Below are 10,156 nucleotides of genomic sequence, written 5' to 3' on the forward strand. Positions count from 1 at the left end.
AGAATGGCAGCAGCAGCGTGAGGTGCTTTGGGGTTAGATGGTGGGCAATTATCCTTTATTCTGAAAAAAAACGTGTTTAGTGCTTGTATTTCTGTTCTTTTTAAAACATATTTATTTATTAATTTGGTTGCAGCAGGTGTTAGTTGCAGCAGGCGGGCTCCTTAGTTGTGGCATGCAAACTCTTAGTTGTGGCATGCAGACTCTTAGTTGCAGCATGCAAACTCTTAGTTGCAGCATGCACACGGGATCTAGTTCCCTGACCAGGGATTGAACCCAGGCCCCTTGCATTGGGAGCGTGGAGTCCTATACACTGCGCCACCAGGGAAGTCCCTGTATTTGTTCTTAAGCAGATGTAATAATAAACATATAAATGTTTACATGTATCAAATCATCACTGTTGTATACCTTAAACTTAGGCAATGTTATATGGCAATTGTATCTCAAGCAGCTAAAATGCTCTTTATACAGTACAAATATGACTATGTCAGTTTCCCAATTAAAACCTTGAGTGGTTTCCCATGGCTCATAGGATAAGACTCCAAAAATCCATACCATATCAGAATGGGGTGGTGGTTAAGAGTGGGGGCTTTGTACCCAGACAAAGCCTTCAGTCAATGCTGTGCTCCATCACTCACTGCTGTGCTCCATAGTTAAGGCTCAAGGTCCTCATCTAATCTCTCTACATCTTTTCTTATGAGGACTAATTAAGACAGTGTATGAGAAGCACTTGGCAAAGTGTCTGGCACATAGAAAATGCTCTGTAAATGTTAACTGCAGTTATTTTTACCCATTAGAATCACCCTTCTGACCCCAGCCTACTTTTCAACTTTCACTTGGCACCATTATTTACCTTGCGCTTGATGCTCTGGCTGTATTACTCTTCAGTCAGTTCTTCAATAAACTATAACCTTTATTCACTTTAGAATCTTCATATATGATTCTCCCTTTGCCTAGAAATCTACCTCTTTTACCCAATTAACATCTTCTCAGGCTTAAGATTTAGCCTCCATTTTTCTTTCTTTGTACAGAGCTTTCCTGAGACCTGATAGAAATCATTGACCTCCTTCACCGGGCTTGTGCACCCATCTTGCAGCTGCTGTGAGTGATGACCCCGTTCTGCAGGGAACTGACGTAAAAGAGTGGTTCTCAAATAATATTATGATTCATAATCACCTGGCGGGTTTGTTGACCCTCAGAGTTCCGGGCCCCATTTCCAGAGTTTCTGATTTAGTAGATCTGAGGAGATCCCTGAGAATTGACAGGTCTAACAAATTTCCAGGTGATGGAGTATCAACATCATGATGACTATGGATCGTCCTTCCACCGAGCTAAATCCTTCTTGCCTGAGCGTTACAGCAAACCCTGCCCATCCCTCCTCCACATCAAGGACTATGACTCACTGACAGAGGGGCAAGAGAATGGCTTCCTTCCCACAAGGTGCAACCATCTCTGGGGTATAACTCATCCTCCACGGTCCCTGTGGGATCAAGCTGAGGCCACTGCTTTGCTCAGCTCCTTTCTCTGCCCCACCCTGCTCCCCCCACTTTCATTTTCCTCAGAGCACTCCTTCAATAAACCATGTGCATAAGAATCCCTGTCTCAGCCTCCACTTCTGAGGAGCCCCCAAAAAACCACTCATATGTAGAAATACGTGTGGAAATACAGGCAAGTACAAAAAGCAAAATTGATGAGAAAGGAATATGAATTTGCTCAGAAAAGGATTTGCAGGAGCTTTGTGGAGTGAAGCAAGCATATTTTTCCTTGAAAGCCTGAGCATAGGAAAAGATGAATCTCATAAAAATCTTAAAAGTTTATCAGCATCATTTTTAACAAGCCTCAAAAGCCCAGTTGTACCTGAGGCCCGTGAGTACTTGGAATTACCGTATCTCTGAGGTGCTACGTTGTCATTTCATATAACGAGACAATCTGTACTTTCCAGGACCTTACACTGGGAGGCTCTATAAATTCTGCACCAGGCAGAGTGTGGAAGTATCTTTTAATGGCCCCAACAACTACCATTTCACTGTCTGGGATCTGCTGATATGAGATAATGTTGATAAACTGCACTGCTTTCTGCCAGCAATAAAGCTAGAGAGCAAACAGAGTTTAAAGGCTCAAGTAACTTTTTGTTACAAGCAAGGCCAGAGGGCAGGGAAGTGGATGGATGAGGAGGCCTCAGTGACTGGTTTCTAAAAATGGGCTACGGGGCCCCACCTGGCCAACACTCTGGAATCCGTGTCATCTTTGTAAATCAGAATTAATGGGCTCAGCCGTCTTCCTTGAGCAGGTGTCAGTGCCCTCCTTCCCAGGCTGGCATGCCTGCAGTAGAGGCTGCAGCCATCTGGACTGTTGTCAGGAAATCACAGTGATGCTGAGTTTGGACCACAGGGCAATTAGCAGGGCTCTCCACAGCAGCTTTGTGCACGCTGGAGCCCTCCTTACCAGTCCGTTCCTCATACTTGACATGACAATATCCACTTGGCTACAATAATAATGAAGGCATGGACTGACTGGGCCATCTGGTAGGTTGGTGAAAGTAATAAGAAGCTCTCTGCATGGGTAACGGCCCCAATCACAAGTCAAAAGAGAAGTACCTGGTGATGAGTCTAGCTGGATGTATTTCCAGATTTATACATTTTTAACAATAGGGGGCGAGAGGTGTCTATGTTGTCTGCAGTTTTCAGTTTGCTTGCTAAAACCCTGATCCCTTTCCTGGTTTCACCAGTTAGTTCTACCAGCAAGATTTGCAGGTGGGTGCTGTTACCAGTACCTTTACTAGTCCTTGAGTAAGTTCAATAAAGACAACTCTGGGGACTTCCCTGGTGGCACAGTGGTTAAGAATCCACCTGCCAATGCAGGGGACACGGGTTCAAGCCCTGGTCCGGGAAGATTCCACATGCTGCAGAGCAACTAAGCCCGTGCACCACAACTACTGAGCCTGTGCTCTAGAGCCTGCGAGCCACAACTACTGAGCCCGTGTGCCACAACTACTGAAGCCCATGCACCTAGAGCCCGTGCTCCAGAACAAGAGAAGCCACTGCAATGAGAAGCCCATGTGCCACAATGAAGAGTAACCCTTGCTCGCCACAACTAGAGAAAGCCCGCGTACAGCAACAAAGACACAATGCAGCCAAAAATAAATAAATAAATTTATTTAAAAAAAAAAAGACAACTCTGGCTGACAAAATCATAAGAGATTTCATGGCTATGATAGTTCCCACAACACTGTGAGAGCAAATGCAGGCAGGATTCAGGTTTATCTTTTAATAAAGATCCCGAGCAAAGCTATAACAAGGAAAGGAAATGCCCTTTCCCTTCCTCTGAAGCATTTCACATTCCTTCCCAATTTCATCATTTTCTGAAAATAAGAAAAACTTTTATATTCTGCTTGACAATGGGAGGAAGGAACTTTAACTGAAAGTTGATGGAACCCAACGTTTCACTGTGGCCTTTCCTCTCAGAGTTATTTATCCAGAGGGATTTCCTGCTCCTTATTTTCCAAGTATAACATCTGTTCCACCAAATGCTCCAAATTAATCTTACATCTATATTGGGCAAGAGAAACATTCCACACAATGGAAACATTATCACTGGATAAGAAATGTAGAGTGGAACATTCTTACACTACTAAGTCCTGGAGATTTTTGACTGATACTTGAATATTGAATTCAGAAAATCCTCAGGAAACATGCAAGAAACCATAAGAGGCCCATCTTGAAAAAAGTTTCATATGTATTAAGCATCTCCTATCTTAACCTGTTAGCAGCTGATATGTAATAGAACCTTGGGAAAAGATACATAACATGAAAAACATAGTTGTTCACCTCTTTTCACATTATTATGTAAATGACCGATAATTTTTTATTTTTAATTAAAAATTTTTTTATGTTTATTTTTAAAAATTTATTTATTTTATTTATTTATTTTTGGCTGTGTTGGGTCTTTGTTGCTGTGCGCGGGCTTTCTCTAGTTGTGGCAAGTGGGGGCTACTCTTCATTGCAGTGCTTGGGCTTCTCATTGTGGTGGCTTCCCTTGTTGTGGAGCATGGGCTCTAGGCGCATGGGCTTCAGTAGTTGCAGCACGTGGGCTCAATAGTTGTGGCGCACGGGCTTAGTTGCTCCGTGGCATGTGGGATCTTCCCGGACCAGGGCTCGAACCCATGTCCCCTGCATTGGCAGGTGGATTCTTAACCACTGCGCCACCAGGGAAGTCCCCCGATAATTTTTTAAAGACTGTAACATTTAATATTATGGGCTCAAGCTCTAATAATGGCTCCATCAAAGGAGGAAGCATTAGTTTACTGGGATCCTGTTTCAAAAAAAATCACATGTAGTCTTTTTTGTAAAAGACAGTTTTGCCCCAAGACTACTTAGTGACGAAGGGAAAAAATAGAAGCTACTCATCTTAAACTGTAGTTTTTTTCCTTCCCCACCTACCTCTTCAAAATGAAACCCCAATCTCTTTTTTTTCCCAAGTTTTTAGCTGACAGGACAAGACCCAAGAAATGGCATGGCAAGTCTGGGCAACTTTCTGATTCTCACAGGCAGATGAGCAGAGCAGCTGGAATGCTTACCTATGAGGATGCTGAGGAGGAAGTGGTCCATGAAGCTCGTGTCTGCAGTGACTTACTGAGAACATTATCCCCTCAAGTGGACGACTCTGACCTATGGTTCTTACCAAAGAGAGGGCTGTCAGCACCAGCTCTTGACCTGTCCCTCCCCTCACATTTTTTCCTACTCTCTGGATCCTCATATTCAAGGGTTTTTACTTAATCTTACAGATAACTTTCTCTCAGGGTACTCTCTCATGAGTGCCCTGGTTATGATTAAAATGTTTACTCTGTTCAAATAGTAATTTTTCTATCATCATTTTATGCAGTTTATAGAGGCTGACTTCTGTTTTATATATAGTATAAATGTTATATATTTGCTATCAGCCCAACAAATCACATTCTAATTTAAAAACTTTATACACAGCAATGCAGAATAATAAACAACAATTTCCTGCCTCTAAACAGGAAGTAGAGTCATTATAAAAACTCATCTAAAAAAGAGGAGAGGCTTCTAGAATGTTAAAGATTTTCTCTAAGTATCTTCCCTGAAATAAGTGGTGGTAGTACATGCCACGTACAAGAATATGCAGTTTGCTTTTGGGAGTCCATTTAGGTTATTTTTCTCTAAATGATTTTTTCATGCCCTTTATATCGTAAGGAAGCACCGTTTCAGAAATGGCTCTTTGGGCTTCCCTGGTGGCGCAGTGGTTGAGAATCTGCCTGCCACTGCAGGGGACATGGGTTCGAGCCCTGGTTTGGGAAGATCCCACATGCCGCGGAGCGGCTAGGCCCGTGAGCCACAACTACTGAGCCTGCATGTCTGGCGCCTGTGCTCCGCAACAAGAGAGGCCGTGACAGTGAGAGGCCCGCGCACCGCGATGAAGAGTGGCCCCCGCTCGCTGCAACTAGAGAAAGCCCTCGAACAGAAACGAAGTCCCAACACAGTCAAAACTAAAATAAATAAATTAATTAATTTAAAAAAAAAAGAAATGGCTCTTTGTCTAAGGAGGAACAATTCCCTTCCCATCTCTGTTAATGGAAGATCTTGCTGTCAGCTTGGAAACCTCCAAGCATGTGGTGATTTGTGGAGGGCAAGATAAATGCTCCTCATTTACATCCCTTCCCCACCTGTGAGTGGGGCTAGTGAAAGGACCTGCCACTGTTTTCATCATTTGCAAAGTTCTCTTTATTGGAAAATAGAGAGCTGGTAGGATTTGTGTTGGAGGTGATTCTTCTTTCTTGAGAGGATGATAGCATGCCTGAAATTATGGAAGCATAAAAGCTGCAGGTTTTCTATAATGGGCACTGCTCAGTATTATTAATAACCGTGCACAAGGCACTTTTATGTTGGCAAGTGGCTTCAATCATTTTTATCATGTAATAGCTGCAGAGGTTCAGCAAGCTCTTCAATCTCTTCACAAGATTGGGTTCCGGTAATATGTAGTGTTTTAAGGCTGGGTGGAAATTCCTTAGGCTCACTGAAGGAATATTTTTGAATTATTAATTCAAGAAATATTTTATATACACACATACACATACACATCAATATTTATCAGGAGGGACATGCCAGTGAAATAAATGAAGTCCCTGCATTATCTCATTTAATCCTTACAATAACCCTTTGAGGAAAATACTATTATTATGCCCTTTTCACAGATGAGGAAAATGAGGTTTAAAGAAGTAAAGGAATTGTTCACAAAGATAATAAGTAGAAGAACCTGGACTCAAATCTAGGTCTCTGATTTCAAACCACGCATTCTTATGCTAGAACTGTCTAATGAGAGACCACATATGACAGACAAGAGGATGTTCTGTGCCCCTCCCACACAACCACTCTCCAACATGATGCTTGACCCAGAGGCCCAGAGTCTACACTAGGGTTGGAAACAGAGCCAGCCTCATGTCAACATTAGCTGCAGATGATGACCCATGTCTCCTCACCAGGCCCCACCCGCCTCCCTGCCACTGTGCATCCTCAGCCAGGCAGAGACCATGCATTCCAGAAAATAAAAATCAAAAGGAGAGAAAGAAATCAATAAAGAGAGAAATCAATAAATTAGAAAGCCAAAAGAAGAAAAACCGAGTGTTTAGTTCAAGAGTGGTCTTGGGAAACACTGATAAACAGACAAATTTCTGACAATGTTGAAGAAGAAAAAATTATTAGGAGAGAGAAACGGGATATAGCCTGAATTCAGAGGGGATGAAGCACCTAATTATATATTTAAAAACCTATGTAGGAGACTTTCAAGATGGCAGAGTAGTAAGACGTGGAGATTACCTTCCTCCCCACAAATACATCACAAATACATCTACATGTGGAACAACTCCTACAGAACACCTACTGAACACTGGCAGAAGACCTCAGACTTCCCAAAAGGCAAGAAACTCCCCATGTACCTGGCCGTGTGGTTGACAGGGTCTTGGTACTCCAGCTGGGTGTCAGGCTTGTGCCTCTGAGGTGGGAGAGACGAGTACAGGACATTGGCCCACCAGAGACCTCCCAGCTCCATGCAATATCAAATGGTGAAAGCTCTCGCAGAGATCTCCATCTCAAGGTTAAGACCCAGCTCCACTCAACGACCAGCAAGCTACAGTGCTGGACACCCTATGCCAAACAACTAGGAAGACAGGAACAGAACCTCACCCATTAGCAGAGAGGCTGCCTAAAATCATAATAAGGCCACAGACACCCCAAAACACACCACCGGACGCAGTCCTGCCCACCAGAAAGACAAGATCCAGCCTAATCCATCAGAATATAGGCACTAGTCCCTCCACCAGGAAGCCTATACAACCCCCTGAACCAAGCTTAGCCACTGAGGGCAGACACCAAAAACAACGGGAACAACAAACCTGCAGCCTGCGAAGAGGAGATCCCAAACAGAGAAAGTTAAGCAAAATGAAAAGACAGAGGAACACACAGCAGAGGGAGGAGCAAGGTAAAAACCCACCAGACCTAACAAATGAAGAGGAAATAGGCAGCCTACCTGAAAAAGAATTCAGAGAAATGATAGTAAAGATGATCCAAAATCTTGGAAATAGCATGGAGAAAATACAAGAAACAATTAACAAGGATCTAGAAGAACTAAAGAGCTTACAAACAATGATGAACAACACAATAAATGAAATTAAAAATTCTCTAGAAGGAATCAATAGCAGAATAACGGAGGCAGAAGAATGGATAAGTGACCTGGAAGATAAAATAGTGGAAATAACTACCACAGAGCAGAATAAAGAAAAGAGAATGAAAAGAACTGAGGACAGTCTTAGAGACCTCTGGGACAACATTAAACACACCAACATTCGAATTACAGGGGTCCAGAAGAAGATGAGAAAAAGAAAGGGACTGAGAAAGTGTTTGAAGAGATTATAGTTGAAAACCTCCCTAATATGGGAAAGGAAATAGTAACCTTTACAGACAATCAAAAGCTAAGAGAATTCAGCACCACCAAACCAGCTTTACAACAAATGCTAAAGGAACTTCTCTATGCAGGAAACACAAGAGAAGGAAAAGACCTACAATAACAAACCCAAAACAATTAAGAAAATGGCAATAGGAACATACATATCGATAACTATCTTAAATGTAAATGCATTAAATGCTCCAACTGAAAGACATAGACTAGCTGAATGGATACAAAAACAAGACCCATATATATGCTGTCCACAAGAGACCCACTTCAGACCTAGGGACACATACAGACTGAAAGTGAGGGGATGGAAAAAGAAATTCCATGCAAATGGAAATCAAAAGAAACCTGGAGTAGTAATTCTCATATCAGACAAAATAGACTTTCAAATAAAGACTATTATAAGAGACAAAGAAGGACACTACATAATGATCAAGGGATCAATCCAAGAAGAAGATATAACAATTGTAAATATTTATGCACCCAACATTGGAGCACCTCAATACATAACGCAAATGCTAACAGCCATAAAAGGGGAAATTGACAGTATCAATCATAGTAGGGGACTTTAACACCCCACTTTCACCAATGGACAGATCATCCAAAATGAAAATAAATAAGGAAACACAAGTTTAAATGATACATTAAACAAGATGGACTTAATTGATATTTATAGGACATTCCATCCAAAACCAACAACATACATTTTCTTCTCAAGTGCTCATGAAACATTCTCCAGGATAGATCGTATCTTGGGTCACAAATCAAGCCTTGGTAAATTTAAGAAAAATGAAATTGTATCAAGTATCTTTTCTGACCACAGCGCTATGAGACTAGACATCAACTTCAGGAAAAAGTCTGTAAAAAATACAAACACATGGAGGCTAAACAATACACTACTATATAACCAAGACATCACTGAAGAAGTCAAAGAGGAAATCAAAAAATACCTAGAGCGCTTCCCTGGCGGCTCAGTGGTTGAGACTCTGCCTGCCGATGCAGGGGATACGGGTTCGTGCCCCAGTCTGGGAGGATCCCGCATGCCGCGGGGCAGCTGGGCCTGTGAGCCATGGCCACTGGGCCTGCACGTCCGGAGCCTGTGCTCTGCAGTGGGAGAGGCCACAACAGTGAGAGGCAAACGTACCGCAAAACAAAACAAAACAAAAAAACCTAGAGACAAATGACAATGAAAAGACGATGACCCAAAACATATGGGATGCAGCAAAAGCAGTTCTAAGAGGGAAGTTTATAGCAATACAATCCTACCTCAAGAAACAAGAAACAACTCAAATAAACAACCTAACCGTACACCTAAAGCAAATAGAGAAAAAAGAATAAAAATACCCCAAAGTTAGTAGAAGGAAAGAAATCATAAAGATCAGGTCAGAAATAAATGAAAAAGAAATGAAGGAAACTATAGTAAAGGTCAATAAAACTAAAATCTGGTCCTTTGAGAAGATAAACAAAATTGATAAACCATTAGCCAGACTCATCCAGAAAAAAACAGGGAGAAGACTCAAATCAATAGAATTAGAAACGAAAAAGGAAAAGTAACAACTGCCACTGCAGAAATACAAATGATCATGAGGGAATACTACAAGCAACTATATGCCAATAAAATGGACAAACTGGAAGAAATGTACAAATTCTTAGAAAAGCACAACCTTCCGGGAGGGAACCAGGAAGAAACAGAAAATATAAACAGACAAATCACAAGCACTGAAATTGAAACTGTGATTAAAAATCTTCCAACAAACAAAAGCCCAGGACCAGATGGCTTCACAGGCGAATTCTATCAAACATTTAGAGAAGAGCTAACACCGATTCTTCTCAAACTCTTCCAAAATATAGCAGAGGGAGGAACACTCCCAAACTCATTCTACGAGATCTCAATGGTTAAAAACTGAAATCATTTCCTCTAAGATCAGGAACAAGACAAGGTTGTCCACTCTCACCAGAATTATTCAACATAGTTTTGGAAGTTTTAGCCATGGCAATCATTGAAGAAAAAAGAAATAAAAGGAATCCAAATCAGAAAAGAAGTAAAGCTGTCAATCTTTGCAGACGACATGATACTACACACAGAGAATCCTAAAGATACTACTAGAAAACTACTAGAGCTAATCAATGAATTTGGTAAAGTAGCAGGATATAAAATTAATGCACAGAAATCTCTTGCATTCCTGTACACTAA

Source organism: Physeter macrocephalus, chromosome 18 (genome assembly GCF_002837175.3).
Source record: "Physeter macrocephalus isolate SW-GA chromosome 18, ASM283717v5, whole genome shotgun sequence".
Lineage (NCBI taxonomy): Eukaryota > Metazoa > Chordata > Mammalia > Artiodactyla > Physeteridae > Physeter > Physeter macrocephalus.